Source organism: Cherax quadricarinatus, chromosome 98 (assembly GCF_038502225.1).
Source record: "Cherax quadricarinatus isolate ZL_2023a chromosome 98, ASM3850222v1, whole genome shotgun sequence".
Taxonomy (NCBI): Eukaryota; Metazoa; Arthropoda; class Malacostraca; order Decapoda; family Parastacidae; genus Cherax; species Cherax quadricarinatus.
The window spans coordinates 7644211-7662169 of NC_091389.1; the positions used below are offsets into that span (position 1 = coordinate 7644211).

The 17959-nt window shown below is 42.6% G+C and overlaps 1 protein-coding gene across 1 annotated transcript in view; it reads right to left on the reverse strand.

Moving 5' to 3' along the window:
• The window catches only part of LOC128702544 (serine-rich adhesin for platelets), a 61572-nt gene extending 46431 nt beyond the window's left edge, over positions 1 to 15141 (reverse strand). Inside the window, exon 1 of the mRNA XM_070105288.1 lies at positions 14992 to 15141. The gene's annotated coding sequence lies outside the window, so the exon portion shown is untranslated. The remainder of the gene's footprint in view (positions 1 to 14991) is intronic.
• Positions 15142 to 17959: the final 2818 nt, after the last annotated feature.

A 17959-nucleotide genomic window follows, 5' to 3' on the forward strand; every position in this document is an offset into this window, starting at 1 on the left:
CTTGTGGATGGTAGTGGCTAGTTTGTGTACCTGGTAGCCATCTTGTGGATGGTAGTGGCTAGTTTGTGTAACTGGTAGCCATCATGTGGATGGTAGTGGCTAGTTTGTGTACCTAGTGGCCATCCTGTGGATGGTAGTGGCTAGTTTGTGTACCTGGTAGCCATCCTGTGGATGGTAGTGGCTAGTTTGTGTACCTGGTAACCATCCTGTGGATGGTAGTGGCTAGTTTGTGTACCTGGTGGCCATCCTGTGGATGGTAGTGGCTAGTTTGTGTACATGGTAGCCATCCTGTGGATGGTAGTGACTAGTTTGTGTACCTGGTAGCCATCCTGTGGATGGTAGTGGCTAGTTTGTGTACCTGGTAGCCATCCTGTGGATGGTAGTGGCTAGTTTGTGTACCTGGTGGCCATCCTGTGGATGGTAGTGGCTAGTTTATGTACCTGGTAGCCATCCTGTGGATGGTAGTGGCTAGTTTGTGTACCTGGTAGCCATCCTGTGGATGGTAGTGGCTAGTTTGTGTACCTGGTAGCCATCCTGTGGATGGTAGTGGCTAGTTTGTGTACCTGGTAACCATCCTGTGGATGGTAGTGGCTAGTTTGTGTACCTGGTGGCCATCCTGTGGATGGTAGTGGCTAGTTTGTATACCTGGTAGCCATCCTGTGGATGGTAGTGACTAGTTTGTGTACCTGGTAGCCATCCTGTGGATGGTAGTGGCTAGTTTGTGTACCTGGTAGCCATCCTGTGGATGGTAGTGGCTAGTTTGTGTACCTGGTGGCCATCCTGTGGATGGTAGTGGCTAGTTTATGTACCTGGTAGCCATCCTGTGGATGGTAGTGGCTAGTTTGTGTACCTGGTAGCCATCCTGTGGATGGTAGTAGCTAGTTTGTGTACCTGGTACCCATCCTGTGGATGGTAGTGGCTAGTTTGTGTACCTGGTAACCATCCTGTGGATGGTAGTGGCTAGTTTGCATACCTGGTAACCATCCTGTGGATGGTAGTGGCTAGTTTGTGTACCTGGTAACCATCCTGTGGATGGTAGTGGCTAGTTTGTGTACCTGGTAACCATCCTGTGGATGGTAGTGGCTAGTTTGTGTACCTGGTAACCATCCTGTGGATGGTATTGGCTAGTTTGTGTACCTGGTAACCATCCTGTAGATGGTAGTGGCTAGTTTGTGTACCTGGTGGCCATCCTGTGGATGGTAGTGGCTAGTTTGCATACCTGGTAACCATCCTGTGGATGGTAGTGGCTAGTTTGTGTACCTGGTGGCCATCCTGTGGATGGTAGTGGCTAGTTTGTGTACCTGGTGGCCATCCTGTGGATGGTAGTGGCTAGTTTGTGTACCTGGTGGCCATCCTGTAGATGGTAGTGGCTAGTTTGTGTACCTGGTGGCTATCCTGTGGATGGTAGTGGCTAGTTTGTGTACCTGGTGGCCATCCTGTGGATGTTAGTGGCTAGTTTGTGTACCTGGTAACCATCCTGTGGATGGTAGTGGCTAGTTTGTGTACCTGGTAGCCATCCTGTGGATGGTAGTGGCTAGTTTGTGCACCTGGTAACCATCCTGTGGATGGTAGTGGCTAGTTTGTGTACCTGGTAACCATCCTATGGATGGTAGTGGCTAGTTTGTGTACCTGGTAGCAATCCTGTGGATGGTAGTGACTAGTTTGTGTACCTGGTAACCATCCTGTGGCTGGAATTGCATGAGCCTATGGATACATAATAGACCTAATAACTAGGCCTCATAAGTGTTAATTGGAATACATCCGGATTTATATATACAATACGTCTGGTATCTTAAAAAAAAAAAAAACGTAAAAAATAACAGTAATATAGGAGTGAAGATGGCAGCCATTGTTATTGTTTTGTGTTCCTGTTTTCTATGATGGCACCGATGAGGGGGAGACCCAAGTGTTTGCATTTTAAATGAGGAAATTTGTGTACTTTTAATAGGTTCATTTAGGTACACATACGTATAATTATCATACCTAGTAACGTAAGTGTGAATAACCCCTAAAAAAGTCAGAAAATGCGACTTATTACCACTGGGGTCATTGTAATATGCTATTATTTAAAGCCTAGCTGTGAGATACAGTAAAAATAAATCCTGATTATAACCTTTGAAGTTAAAACAACTACGTAACTCAACTGTATGAAAATCAATTACAATAAAAGGAGAAAGGAATAAAAAAATATCTTTACTATTCTTTTCTAGCAGTAACTAGAATTTCCATCAAATCTGTGTGCCAGTGGACTCAAAACTCTCAAATCACTCCCCAGAACGAAAGGAAAGAGGAGTGAAATAAGGGGACAACATGGCATCCATGTCTAACGTGACTGTTATGAGTGTTCCCGTTTTCTATGGTGGCGCCGCCGACGAGGGGAAGACCCCAGGAAACTTGTCTTCTAACAAACTCTCAGAGGGGGAGTACCACCTGGCCGCTGCCTCTCTCCTTTTCATTGGAACCTTCGGAATGTTTAACAACCTGCTTGTTATGATCGTTATGGCCAAGAAAAAACAGGTGAGTGGGGATGAGTGGGTGGGAAGGACAGAGGGAGGGGCTATTTGTGGGGAGAGCTTTCAAATCAGCTGATGTAGGCAACAGCTCTTAGCTTGCAAATAAAGTTGAGAATCCTGTTTAACAAGGGGCTTTCTATATAGTAGTATGTCACTGATGTCAGTTATGGTCTGTATACCTTGTACATGTACATGTATGGTAATAATCTTTATTACCTTAACCACGTGTAAAAAAAAAATGTGTGTGTGTGTGTGATCATTATTGTTACACTGGTTGAAAATTGCTACACCCGCAGGAGCAACCCACCACCAAACGTATATTGTCGAAAATTACATGTTATGCAAGCCAGGATCAATGATAAGGCTTTGGAGGCTTATTTTATTTGGGTTCTTGGTACACAGGTAGTGTGTTAAAGTGCCCTGGTCCAGGAGTGGAGTAACCTTGTTTCCTGAGTGATATTAGCTGCCTGAGTGAGACAGGGTAAGTGTGGTGCGGGCTGAGCTGGGTAGGCCTATAAGTGGCAGCACCAGCATGGGCATACATCACTTGGCCACCTACCCATGGTCGTTCTCAACCATGATTGACTGAAAAACAAACTCTCAGTCTCTCTCTCAGGAACAAAACACAGAACACACAATAATAAGCATATATATATATACACCTACCATCCGACTTACGACCGAGTTCGGTTCCGAAAAACCGGTCGTAAGTCGAAATGGTCATAAGTCGAGCTTTACTACTGAATATCAACATTTTTGTAATGACTTTTTGTTATTTCATGTTTTACTTTACTTTTTATGTTGTTAGTACTGTATTTTATACTGTAAGGTTTAGGATAAACACTGTGTACAACACAAATACTTGTTTATTTCCCAGAAATTTGGCATAAAAAACACGGTCGTAAGTCGAGTGGTCGTAAGTCGAGTGGTCGTAAGTCGAGCAGGTCGTAAGTCGGATGGTAGGTGTATATATATATATATATATATATATATATATATATATATATATATATATATATATATGTATAATTATATATGTATATATATATATACAGTGGACCCCCGGTTAACAATATTTTTTCACTCCAGAAGTATGTTCACGTGCCAGTACTGCCCGAATTTGTTCCCATAAGGAATATTGTGAAGTAGATTAGTCCATTTCAGACCCCCAAACATACACGTACAAACGCACTTACATAAATACACTTACATAATTGGTCGCATTCGGAGGTGATCGTTATGCGGGGGTCCACTGTATATGTATGTATGTATGTGTGTATGTATGTATGTATGTATGTATATATATATATATATATATATATATATATATATATATATATATATATATATATATATATATATATATATATTATATATATATATAGTGGAACCTCAAAAATCAAACTTAATCTGTTCCAGGAGCTAGTTCTAAATTCAAAATGTCTGAAATTCGAAGCAATATTTCCCATAAGAAATAATGGAAATACAATTAATCCGTTCCAGAAACCCAAAAATATTCACACAAAAAATACATTTTATAGAGATTAATACAGTTTTACATACAACAAATACTATAGTTCTTAATTATGTATAGTAATACATATAAAATAACATTTTTACTTACCTTTATTGAAGATTGGTGATGGCATCTGGAAGATAGGGAGGAGGAGAGAGGAAGTTGGGGTTAGTGTTTGGAAGGAGAATCCCCCTCCATGAGGACTTCAGGTAAAGCCCTCTCTGGGGTTACTTCCCTTCTCTGTCTTTTAATGCCACTAGGACCAGCTTGAGAGTCACTGGACCCCTGTCTCACAAAATAACTGTCCACAGTCCTCTGTTTCTGGCACCTCTTTAACATTTCCCTAAAATGGGACATGGTTCTGTCACTGAACTTGTTGCAAAGATGGCTTGTTTCAGCTTGCTCATGGTGGTACTTCTGCACAAACATTTGGACATCATTCCACTTGGCACAAATCTCCTTAATCTTTGAAGAAGGCACCTCATCCACTCCCTATATTAACACCTTTCGCAACATCAGCTTCCTTGATTTGTTCTTTCTTTGCCAGGATAGAACTGATGGTCGACTTGTTTTTCCCATACATCCTGGCAAGCTCAACAAGTCTCACACCACTCTCATACTTCTGTATTATTTCCTTCTTCACATCTATGGTGTTTCTCACTTTCTTTACCACAGGGGTACCACTAGCAAGTTTCTTTGGGCCCATGGCAGCTTATTTCACAGTCCCACAAGCATTAAACACAACAAAATAATTTTAATATGCGTGAATGAGAGCGCAGGTTAGTGTTCACTCAAGCATAAACAAAGCTAGACTGCTCACGGTGCCTGCGCGGGGACGCGGACAGAGCGGGCGGCAGACAGGTCCCGTACCCGGTGGTCCAAAAATAGGGGCGCGTTCGATAATAGGGACACAGTTTGTCTGAAAAAAATGGTCCTATTTTCAAAACGTTCGATATGTGATACGTTCGATTTTTGAGGTTCCACTGTATATATATATATATATTTTATTTTTTTTTTTTTTATTATCACACTGGCCGATTCCCACCAAGGCAGGGTGGCCCGAAAAAGAAAAACCTTCACCATCATTCACTCCATCACTGTCTTGCCAGAAGGGTGCTTTACACTACAGTTTTTAAACTGCAACATTAACACCCCTCCTTCAGAGTGCAGGCACTGTACTTCCCATCTCCAGGACTCAAGTCCGGCCTGCCGGTTTCCCTGAATCCCTTCATAAATGTTACTTTGCTCACACTCCAACAGCACGTCAAGTATTAAAAACCATTTGTCTCCATTCACTCCTATCAAACACGCTCACGCATGCCTGCTGGAAGTCCAAGCCCCTCGCACACAAAACCTCCCTTACCCCCTCCCTCCAACCCTTTCTAGGCCGACCCCTACCCCGCCTTCCTTCCACTACAGACTGATACACTCTTGAAGTCATTCTGTTTCGCTCCATTCTCTCTACATGTCCGAACCACCTCAACAACCCTTCCTCAGCCCTCTGGACAACAGTTTTGGTAATCCCGCACCTCCTCCTAACTTCCAAACTACGAATTCTCTGCATTATATTCACACCACACATTGCCCTCAGACATGACATCTCCACTGCCTCCAGCCTTCTCCTCGCTGCAACATTCATCACCCACGCTTCACACCCATATAAGAGCGTTGGTAAAACTATACTCTCATACATTCCCCTCTTTGCCTCCAAGGACAAAGTTCTTTGTCTCCACAGACTCCTAAGTGCACCACTCACTCTTTTTCCCTCATCAATTCTATGATTCACCTCATCTTTCATAGACCCATCCGCTGACACGTCCACTCCCAAATATCTGAATACGTTCACCTCCTCCATACTCTCTCCCTCCAATCTGATATTCAATCTTTCATCACCTAATCTTTTTGTTATCCTCATAACCTTACTCTTTCCTGTATTCACCTTTAATTTTCTTCTTTTGCACACCCTACCAAATTCATCCACCAATCTCTGCAACTTCTCTTCAGAATCTCCCAAGAGCACAGTGTCATCAGCAAAGAGCAGCTGTGACAACTCCCACTTTGTGTGTGATTCTTTATCTTTTAACTCCACGCCTCTTGCCAAGACCCTCGCATTTACTTCTCTTACAACCCCATCTATAAATATATTAAACAACCACGGTGACATCACACATCCTTGTCTAAGGCCTACTTTTACTGGGAAAAAATTTCCCTCTTTCCTACATACTCTAACTTGAGCCTCACTATCCTCGTAAAAACTCTTCACTGCTTTCAGTAACCTACCTCCTACACCATACACTTGCAACATCTGCCACATTGCCCCCCTATCCACCCTGTCATACGCCTTTTCCAAATCCATAAATGCCACAAAGACCTCTTTAGCCTTATCTAAATACTGTTCACTTATATGTTTCACTGTAAACACCTGGTCCACACACCCCCTACCTTTCCTAAAGCCTCCTTGTTCATCTGCTATCCTATTCTCCGTCTTACTCTTAATTCTTTCAATTATAACTCTACCATACACTTTACCAGGTACACTCAACAGACTTATCCCCCTATAATTTTTGCACTCTCTTTTATCCCCTTTGCCTTTATACAAAGGAACTATGCATGCTCTCTGCCAATCCCTAGGTACCTTACCCTCTTCCATACATTTATTAAATAATTGCACCAACCACTCCAAAACTATATCCCCACCTGCTTTTAACATTTCTATCTTTATCCCATCAATCCCGGCTGCCTTACCCCCTTTCATTTTACCTACTGCCTCACGAACTTCCCCCACACTCACAACTGGCTCTTCCTCACTCCTACAAGATGTTATTCCTCCTTGCCCTATACACGAAATCACAGCTTCCCTATCTTCATCAACATTTAACAATTCCTCAAAATATTCCCTCCATCTTCCCAATACCTCTAACTCTCCATTTAATAACTCTCCTCTCCTATTTTTAACTGACAAATCCATTTGTTCTCTAGGCTTTCTTAACTTGTTAATCTCACTCCAAAACTTTTTCTTATTTTCAACAAAATTTGTTGATAACATCTCACCCACTCTCTCATTTGCTCTCTTTTTACATTGCTTCACCACTCTCTTAACCTCTCTCTTTTTCTCCATATACTCTTCCCTCCTTGCATCACTTCTACTTTGTAAAAACTTCTCATATGCTAACTTTTTCTCCCTTACTACTCTCTTTACATCATCATTCCACCAATCGCTCCTCTTCCCTCCTGCACCCACTTTCCTGTAACCACAAACTTCTGCTGAACACTCTAACACTACATTTTTAAACCTACCCCATACCTCTTCGACCCCATTGCCTATGCTCTCATTAGCCCATCTATCCTCCAATAGCTGTTTATATCTTACCCTAACTGCCTCCTCTTTTAGTTTATAAACCTTCACCTCTCTCTTCCCTGATGCTTCTATTCTCCTTGTATCCCATCTACCTTTTACTCTCAGTGTAGCTACAACTAGAAAGTGATCTGATATATCTGTGGCCCCTCTATAAACATGTACATCCTGAAGTCTACTCAACAGTCTTTTATCTACCAATACATAATCCAACAAACTACTGTCATTTCGCCCTACATCATATCGTGTATACTTATTTATCCTCTTTTTCTTAAAATATGTATTACCTATAACTAAACCCCTTTCTATACAAAGTTCAATCAAAGGGCTCCCATTATCATTTACACCTGGCACCCCAAACTTACCTACCACACCCTCTGTAAAAGTTTCTCCTACTTTAGCATTCAGGTCCCCTACCACAATTACTCTCTCACTTGGTTCAAAGGCTCCTATACATTCACTTAACATCTCCCAAAATCTCTCTCTCTCCTCTGCATTCCTCTCTTCTCCAGGTGCATACACGCTTATTATAACCCACTTCTCGCATCCAACCTTTACTTTAATCCACATAATTCTTGAATTTACACATTCATATTCTCTTTTCTCCTTCCATAACTGATCATTTAACATTACTGCTACCCCTTCCTTTGCTCTAACTCTCTCAGATACTCCAGATTTAATCCCATTTATTTCCCCCCACTGAAACTCTCCTACCCCCTTCAGCTTTGTTTCGCTTAGGGCCAGGACATCCAACTTCTTTTCATTCATAACATCAGCAATCATCTGTTTCTTGTCATCCGCACTACATCCACGCACATTTAAGCAACCCAGTTTTATAAAGTTTTTCTTCTTCTCTTTTTTAGTAAATGTATACAGGAGAAGGGGTTACTAGCCCATTGCTCCCGGCATTTTAGTCGCCTCATACGACACGCATGGCTTACGGAGGAAAGATTCTTTTTCCACTTCCCCATGGACAATAGAAGAAATAAAAAAAAGAACAAGAGCTATTTAGAAAAAGGAGAAAAACCTAGATGTATGTATATATATATATGCATGTGCGTGTCTGTGAAGTGTGACCAAAGTGTAAGTAGGAGTAGCAAGATATCCCTGTTATCTTAGCGTGTTTATGAGACAGAAAAAGAAACCAGCAATCCTACCATCATGCAAAACAGTTACAGGTTTTTGTTTCACAGTCATCTGGCAGGACGGTAGTACTTCCCTGGGTGGTTGCTGTCTACCAACCTACATATATATATATATATATATATATATATATATATATATATATATATATATATACAGTGGACCCCCGCATAGCGAACGCATCGCATAGCGAACAATCCGCATAGCGAACGCTTTGTTCGCTGAAATTTTGCCCCGCATAGTAGACAAAAACCCGCTCAGCGAACTTCGTCCGAGACGCGTCCAATGTGGGCCCTCACCCAGCCTCACATGTGCCGCCCGTCCCATTGTTTACCAGCCAGCCTCCGCGGTAACATCCAAGCATACACTCGGAATATTTCGTATTATTACAGTGTTTTCGGTGCTGTTTGTGGAAAATAAGTGACCATGGGCCCCAAGAAAGCTTCTAGTGCCAACCCTACACCTCAAAGGGTAAGAATACCCATTGAAATTAAGAAAGAAATCATTGATAAGTATGAAAGTGGAGTACGTATCACCGACCTGGTCAGGTTGTACAAGAAACCAAAATCAACCATCGGTTCTATTGTGGGCAAGAAAACGGCAATCAAGGAAGCTGTTGTTGCCAAAGGTTTAACTGTGTTTTCGAAACAAAGATCGCAAGTGATGGAAGATGTTGAGAGACTCTTATTGGTGTGGATAAATGAAAAACAGCTAGCAGGAGATAGCGTCTCTCAAGCGATCATATGTGAAAAGGCTAGGAAGTTGCATGACGATTTAATTAAAAAAATGCCTGCAACTAGTGATGATGTGAGTGAATTTAAGGCCAGCAAAGGTTGGTTTGAGAGATTTAAGAAGCGTAGTGGCATCCATAGTGTGATACGGCATGGTGAGGCTGCCAGTTCGGACCACAAAGCGGCTGAAAAATATGTGCATGAATTCAAGGAGTACATAGAAACTGAAGGACTGGAACCTGAACAAGTGTTTAATTGTGATGAAACAGGCCTGTTCTGGAAGAAAATGCCAAGCAGGACCTACATTACTCAGGAGGAAAAGGCACTCCCAGGACATAAGCCTATGAAAGACAGGCTTACTTTGTTGATGTGTGCCAATGCTACTGGTGATTGCAAAGTTAAGCCTTTATTAGTGTATCACTCAGAAACTCCCAGAGCGTTCAGGCAAAAGAATATCCTCAAGGATAATTTGTGTGTGCTGTGGAGGGCAAACAGTAAGGCATGGGTCACTAGGGAATTTTTCTATAACTGGTTACACCATGCATTTGCCCCCAATGTGAAAGATTACCTAACTCAAAAGAAATTAGACCTTAAGTGCCTCCTGGTGTTAGACAATGCCCCTGGTCATCCTACAGACGTGGCAGAGCGACTTTATGGGGACATGAGCTTCATTACGGTGAAGTTTTTGCCTCCTAATACCACTCCTCTCCTGCAGCCCATGGACCAGCAGGTCATTTCCAACTTCAAGAAACTGTACACAAAAGCTCTGTTTCAAAAGTGCTTTGAAGTGACCACAGACACTGGATTGACTCTAAAAGAGTTTTGGAAGGATCACTTTAATATCCTCAGTTGTGTAAACCTTATAGGTAAGGCTTGGGAGGGAGTGACTAAGAGAACCTTGAACTCTGCTTGGAAGAAACTGTGGCCAGAATGTGTAGACAAAAGGGATTTTGAAGGGTTTGAGGCTAACCCTGAGAGGAGTAGTATACCAGTTGAGGAATCCATTGTGGCATTGGGGAAGTCCTTGGGGTTGGAGGTTAGTGGGGAGGATGTGGAAGAGTTGGTGGAGGAGGACAATGAAGAACTAACCACTGATGAGCTGATAGATCAACTTCAAGAGCAAGAGGCCAGACCTGGGGAAACTGGTTCAGAGGAGGGGAGAGAGAAATTGAAGGAATTGCCTACTTCAAAGATTAAGGAAATGTGTGCAAAATGGCTTGAAGTGCAAACCTTTTTTGATGAAAATCACCCTCACACAGCTATTGCAAGCCGTGCTGGTGACTATTACAATGACACTGTTGTGAAACACTTTAGGAAAGTCATAAAGGAACGAGAGGTACAGGCCACTATGGACAGATATCTTGTGCGACAGAAGTCCAGTGACTCTCAAGCTGGTCCTAGTGGCATTAAAAGAAGAAGGGAAGTAACCCCAGAAAAGGACTTGCTACCTCAAGTCCTAATGGAAGGGGATTCCCCTTCTAAACACTAACACTCTCTCTCCCCTCCTCCCATCCCATCAATCATCACCAGATCTTCAATAAAAGTAAGTGTCATGTAATTGTGCATGCCTTTTTCAGTTTGTGTGTACTAAAATTAACATTTTTTTGTGGTAAAAAAATTTTTTTTTCATACTTTTGGGTGTCTTGCACGGATTAATTTTATTTCCATTATTTCTTATGGGGAAAATTAATTCGCATAGCGAACATTTCGCATAACGAACAGCCCTCTTGCACGGATTAAGTTCGCTATGCGGGGGTCCACTGTATATATATATATATATATATATATATATATATATATATATATATATACATACACATGTGGACATAGACAAAAAAAAATACAAGGAGGGAAGAAAAAAGGTGGGTGTGTACTAAACATCGTCGTCCAAGGCAGTAAGCCTCGGTGGGCATCACTGCTCACCTTCCTGCATCTGGACAGATACTGCAACACAAGAGACATTGCTGTGGCTGAGCTGTGACACAACAGGGTATGGTCTCCTCTGGAACGGCGAAGCAATTATCGTGGAGTAGTCACTACAGGGTTCACTCATCCTGGGGCACAACCTGCTGGTGCCCTTGAGTGAGGTGTCATCAGCACTTGGTAATTGGGCAGGACTTCTAGCAAGCGACTCAGGACATTTCTTGACTGGTACTGTCGCTGGGGTTGTCACTGCTGGCGAGAGTGGAGCGAGTCACAGCAGAGACGACTCAGGCGAAATATCTGGGAGTCATAGCAGCATACACCATAACTGGAGTGAGCAAGCTAGCAGTCAAAGTGACATCATACTTTCTGCAGAGTGCTCACTGAAGCTGTGACACAAGTCAGACAGTTGCCTATCGACAGGGCTACTGTGGCTTGACGATGTCATCCTCTTGATAGTTGGAGTCATAGCACAGGTTAGTCTAGGCATCCTCAGACTAGTTTTCTACACATAGCTGCACTCTGACGGTCAGGAGGTGGAGTGAAATGAGTCTCAATGTGGAGTCGTAGCAGGTATGACTCAGGCATGGCGTCTACGAGCCATGCATTGGGGTTCAGACGCTCGTAATCTGATGCCTGGACTAACTAGTGTCAGTTAAACGGTTATAACACGGTGACATTTGGGCTCAGACCACACACTGGGACACATGGAAAATTGCACACACCCACACTGCACACGAGGTTATTGAATGGCTTGCACTAGCAAAGATGCTTTTCTGTGCAAAAATCAACACTAAGGTATTCATGAACATATGAGAACACTAATAAGGAACACTGACTGAGGAATTAACACAGGGTAAGCATGGTACAGGCTGACTGGGTAGGCCTATAGGTGGCAGCACCAGCATGGTGTGAAATGTAAACCCAGCTGGGCATACACACAAGGTAACTCAGTATGATTTAAGAGCAGCTCCAACACCTGCTATCAAGAACCTATCACCACCATCAAGGCACCACCACCACTATAGCATCACACCAACACTAAACATCACCATCACTGGAGGGTTACACCAACACTGAACATCACCATCACTGGAGGGTTACACCAACACTGAACATCACCATCACTGGAGGGTTACACCAACACTAAACATCACCATCACTGGAGGGTTACACCAACACTGAACATCACCATCACTGGAGGGTTACACCAACACTAAACATCACCATCACTGGAGGGTTACACCAACACTGAACATCACCATCACTGGAGGGTTACACCAACACTAAACATCACCATCACTGGAGGGTTACACCAACACTGAACATCACCATCACTGGAGGGTTACACCAACACTAAACATCACCATCACTGGAGGGTTACACCAACACTAAACATCACCATCACTGGAGGGTTACACCAACACTAAACATCACCATCACTGGAGGGTCACACCAACACTGAACATCACCATCACTGGAGGGTTACACCAACACTGAACATCACCATCACTGGAGGGTTACACCAACACTAAACATCACCATCACTGGAGGGTTACACCAACACTAAACATCACCATCACTGGAGGGTCACACCAACACTAAACATCACCATCACTGGAGGGTTACACCAACACTAAACATCACCATCACTGGAGGGTTACACCAACACTGAACATCACCATCACTGGAGGGTTACACCAACACTAAACATCACCATCACTGGAGGGTTACACCAACACTAAACATCACCATCACTGGAGGGTTACACCAACACTAAACATCACCATCACTGGAGGGTCACACCAACACTGAACATCACCATCACTGGAGGGTTACACCAACACTGAACATCACCATCACTGGAGGGTTACACCAACACTAAACATCACCATCACTGGAGGGTTACACCAACACTAAACATCACCATCACTGGAGGGTCACACCAACACTAAACATCACCATCACTGGAGGGTCACACCAACACTGAACATCACCATCACTGGAGGGTTACACCAACACTGAACATCACCATCACTGGAGGGTTACACCAACACTAAACATCACCATCACTGGAGGGTCACACCAACACTGAACATCACCATCACTGGAGGGTTACACCAACACTAAACATCACCATCACTGGAGGGTTACACCAACACTGAACATCACCATCACTGGAGGGTTACACCAACACTGAACATCACCATCACTGGAGGGTTACACCAACACTAAACATCACCATCACTGGAGGGTCACACCAACACTGAACATCACCATCACTGGAGGGTTACACCAACACTGAACATCGCCAACATCAATGGAGGGTCACACCAACACTGAACATCACCATCACTGGAGGGTTACACCAACACTGAACATCACCATCACTGGAGGGTTATACCAACACTGAACATCACCATCACTGGAGGGTTACACCAACACTGAACATCACCATCACTGGAGGGTTACACCAACACTGAACATCACCATCACTGGAGGGTTACACCAACACTGAACATCACCATCACTGGAGGGTTATACCAACACTGAACATCACCATCACTGGAGGGTTACACCAACACTAAACATCACCATCACTGGAGGGTTACACCAACACTGAACATCACCATCACAGGAGGGTTAAACCAACACTGAACATCACCATCACTGGAGGGTTACACCAACACTGAACATCACCATCACTGGAGGGTTATACCAACACTGAACATCACCATCACTGGAGGGTTACACCAACACTGAACATCACCATCACTGGAGGGTTATACCAACACTGAACATCACCATCACTGGAAGGTTACACCAACACTGAACATCGCCAACATCAATGGAGGGTCACACCAACACTGAACATCACCATCACTGGAGGGTTACACCAACACTGAACATCACCATCACTGGAGGGTCACACCAACACTAAACATCACCATCACTGGAGGGTCACACCAACACTGAACATCAAGACAACATCAATAAATCCATCAGTCACCCTTCCCAAGGCCTAAATAAATTTCTTTGAGGTCCCAATATGCATTTTGTCAGCCATAAAACTTCTCGGCTCCAATAATGCACACAAGAATACAAATGAATATATATATATATATATATATATATATATATATATATATATATATATATATATATATATATATATATATATATATATATATATATATATATATATATATATATATATATATATATATATATATATATATATATATATATATATATATATATATATATATATATATATATATATATATATATATAGAGAGAGAGAGAGAGAGAGAGAGAGAGATTTATGTAATATATATATATATATATATATATATATATATATATATATATATATATATATATATTATACACACACACACACACACACACACACACACACACACATATATATATATATATATATATATATATATACAGTGGACCCCTGGTTTACAATATTTTTTCACTCCAGAAGTATGTTCAGGTGCCAGTACTGACCGAATTTGTTCCCATAAGGAATATTGTGGATCAGATTAGTCCATTTCAGACCCCCAAACATACACATACAAACACACTTACATAAATACACTTACATAATTGGTCGCATTGGGAGCTGATCTAGAACAAGGGGTCCACTGTATATATATATATATATATATATATATATATATATATATATATATATATATATATATATATATATATATATATATATATATATATATATCTCGACAATATGTATATACAGCCTGCTCTTATATGTACATTCCTGATTATCCAACATCTTACCAGAAGATATGAGAAACACTGCTGGACAAGTATCTTCACCAGGTACCAGATCAACAAGGCTGTGATGAATATGTGAGGCAGTGGGCCATTAGCAGCAACAGCCTGGCTGACCAGGCTAGCGCCAGACGAACCTGCCCCATGGCCAGGATCTGAGAGTAGAAAAGCCCTCGAAACTCATCAAAGATAATGCTTGAAGAATGAAAGATAATCTCACAAGATCTAAGGAATGACAGAGTAGGTAGAGAGCCTTTTGCTTTACTATCCCTGACTCACATACCTAGATAATACATAGTATTTCTTAATCTAGGTAGAGATAAATAATTCCTCTCAGTAGATAGCCTTGATGTGGACTTCCACGTCGTCTACTATCTATCTTGCCCTGTAATTCTTAATTTAGAGGTAGATAGCTGTCAGTAGTCTTGATATTGACCTCCAAGTCCTCCATCTATCTATATTCCCCATGCAGTTCTTAATCTAGGTAGTTATCAGTAGATAGTCTTGCTGTGGACTTGCCAGACCTCTGCTATCTTGCCCTGTACTTCCCAAAGACCTAAAGTCCCTTGACTGGTCTGAATAATCCCCTCTGACTGACATTCAGATAATCAATATGGATACCTTCAACTCTGGGTCTGGCTAATGTGGACATGCCTCTATCGGCAAGCTGTAAATATCGCATTTGAAGATAAATAAAAACCTGGACGCTAGCGGACTTAATGAAGCATCATACGGTAGTCTGACTTCTCATCTGACGAGTTTCTCGACTCAAGGTTTTTCCATGAGAAAGAGGGAGAGAAAAGAGTTAGAGAGAGAGGAAGGAAAGAGGGTGAGAGGGAGAGGAGAGATAGAGAGTGGGCAAAGGAGAGAGAGAAGGGAAAGGGGAGAGGGAGGGAGGGGAGGGAGGGAGGGAGGGGAGGGAGAGAGAGAGAGAGAGAGAAAGTGAGAAAGTGAGAGAGAGAAAGTGAGAGAGAGAGAGAAAGTGAGAGAGAGAAAGTGAGAGAGAGAGAGAAAGTGAGAGAGAGAGAGAAAGTGAGAGAGAGAGAGAAAGTGAGAGAGAGAGAGAAAGTGAGAGAGAGAAAGTGAGAGAGAGAAAGTGAGAAAGAGAGTGTTAGAGAGAAAGAGAGTGTTAGAGAGAAAGAGAGTGAGAGAGAGAGAGAGAGAGAGAGAGAGAGAGAGACAGAGGGAGACAGAGGGAGAGAGAGAGAGAGAGGGAGAGAGAGAGAGAGAGAGAGAGTGAGAAAGAGAGTGAGAGAGAGAGAGAGAGAGAGAGAGAGAGAGAAAGTGAGAGAGTGTTAGAGAGAAAGAGTGTGTTAGAGAGAGAGAGAGAGAGAGAGAGAGAGAGAGAGAGAGAGAGAGAGAGAGAGAGAGAGAGAGAGAGAGAGAGAGAGAGAGAGAGAGAGAGAGAGAGAGAGAGAGAGCAAAGGAGTGTGTGAGTGTTTCTGGCAAGAGTAAGAGAATGCAACCATCACAACAAAACGGTACAGTATAGGCTCTAACGACTAATGCAGGTTTATGATGCTGTAATGTCGACACTGGTATAATAATATATCAATAAGCAAATGATTAAGACAGGTGCAACACTTGGGTGTCTTTACTGTTGAAACATTCCGCCTACACAGTAGACTTCTTCAGTCAGTCAGATACACAGGCAGCAGGTGTAGTACTGAAATGATGTAATCAGTCCATCAACCTTGGAGAAATAGTATTTAGGATGGTCAGTCCCTCAGCCTGGAGAAGTTTGAGGTAGTCAGTCTGTCAGTAGTACTGTGCTTATTATTTCAGTTAGCCTGACTATGTGGCTAAACGATTACCGAGTCATTGTTGCTGAGCATAGCACTGACGTCACTGAATCACCCTTTCAACTGTGATGCCCCGGGCGTCATCTCAGCTCACTGATGTCACTGAATCACCCTTTCAACTGTGACGCCCCGGGGGTCATCTCGACTCACTGATGTCACTGAATCACCCTTTCAACTGACACCCCGGGCATCATCTCGGCTCAAGACAGGTTAGCAGAGGAGACAGGTCAGGTCTGGTGCTCTCCTCATACCATTAATAATATAATACGTCACCAAGCCAACGTACATTTGTGATTTACTCCAAACCCATCAACTGAACCCCCACGACACACTAACACCCAGGATGCGACCCACACCAGTCCACTAACACCCAGTTGAAACATCTCGAGTCAAACCATCGTAAAGCAAGAAGCATCTGTACACTGAACTTTATGCACACCAGACACACATGAATAATGACCCGACTGAAGTATTATACACAAATAACTTGCACATAGGAGGGAGGAGCTTACAACAACGTTTCGGTCTGATTTGAACCATTCACAAAGTCACAGTGTGACTATATAAATGGTCAAAGTCAAACAGAAACGTCGTGGTAAGTTTCTCTCTCCTATGTACAGGCTATTTGTGTATTGTTCCAGTCACGTTATCGTGTCTTGTTATTTACCTGACAAGTAACTGCAGGTAGTTTTTTCAACTGATAATAACCCGAATGAAAAATGTATATATATGATAGGCTTTGGGAATTTTCCTACTCCTGCAGCCCGGCCCCGGGCTAGGCTTGCTTGCTGCTTACCTGGTCAACCTGGCTGTTGCTCCTGGTGACTCACTGGCCTACACATCCATCATAGCCTGGTTGATCTCACAAACAGCAGAGGAACCTGTTAAGTTTTCTCTGGAAGACGTCTACATTTCTTCCAGCAGTGTTTCCGATATCTTTTGTTAAGATGTTAAATAGACGGGGCCCACATTTTTATCCAAGGTTTCTTTGTAATACCCACAGGATCCCTCCTTTCCGCTAGATATACTTCACACTTCTCCCATATCTCTTACTATTGTATGCTGTTAATACAGCCAGCCTGCCGGCCGGCTGACTGGCTGGCTGACTTTGGCTGTCTCTCTGTCTGTACATATCTGTCTATATCTGTCTGTCTACATCTCTATCTCCATCT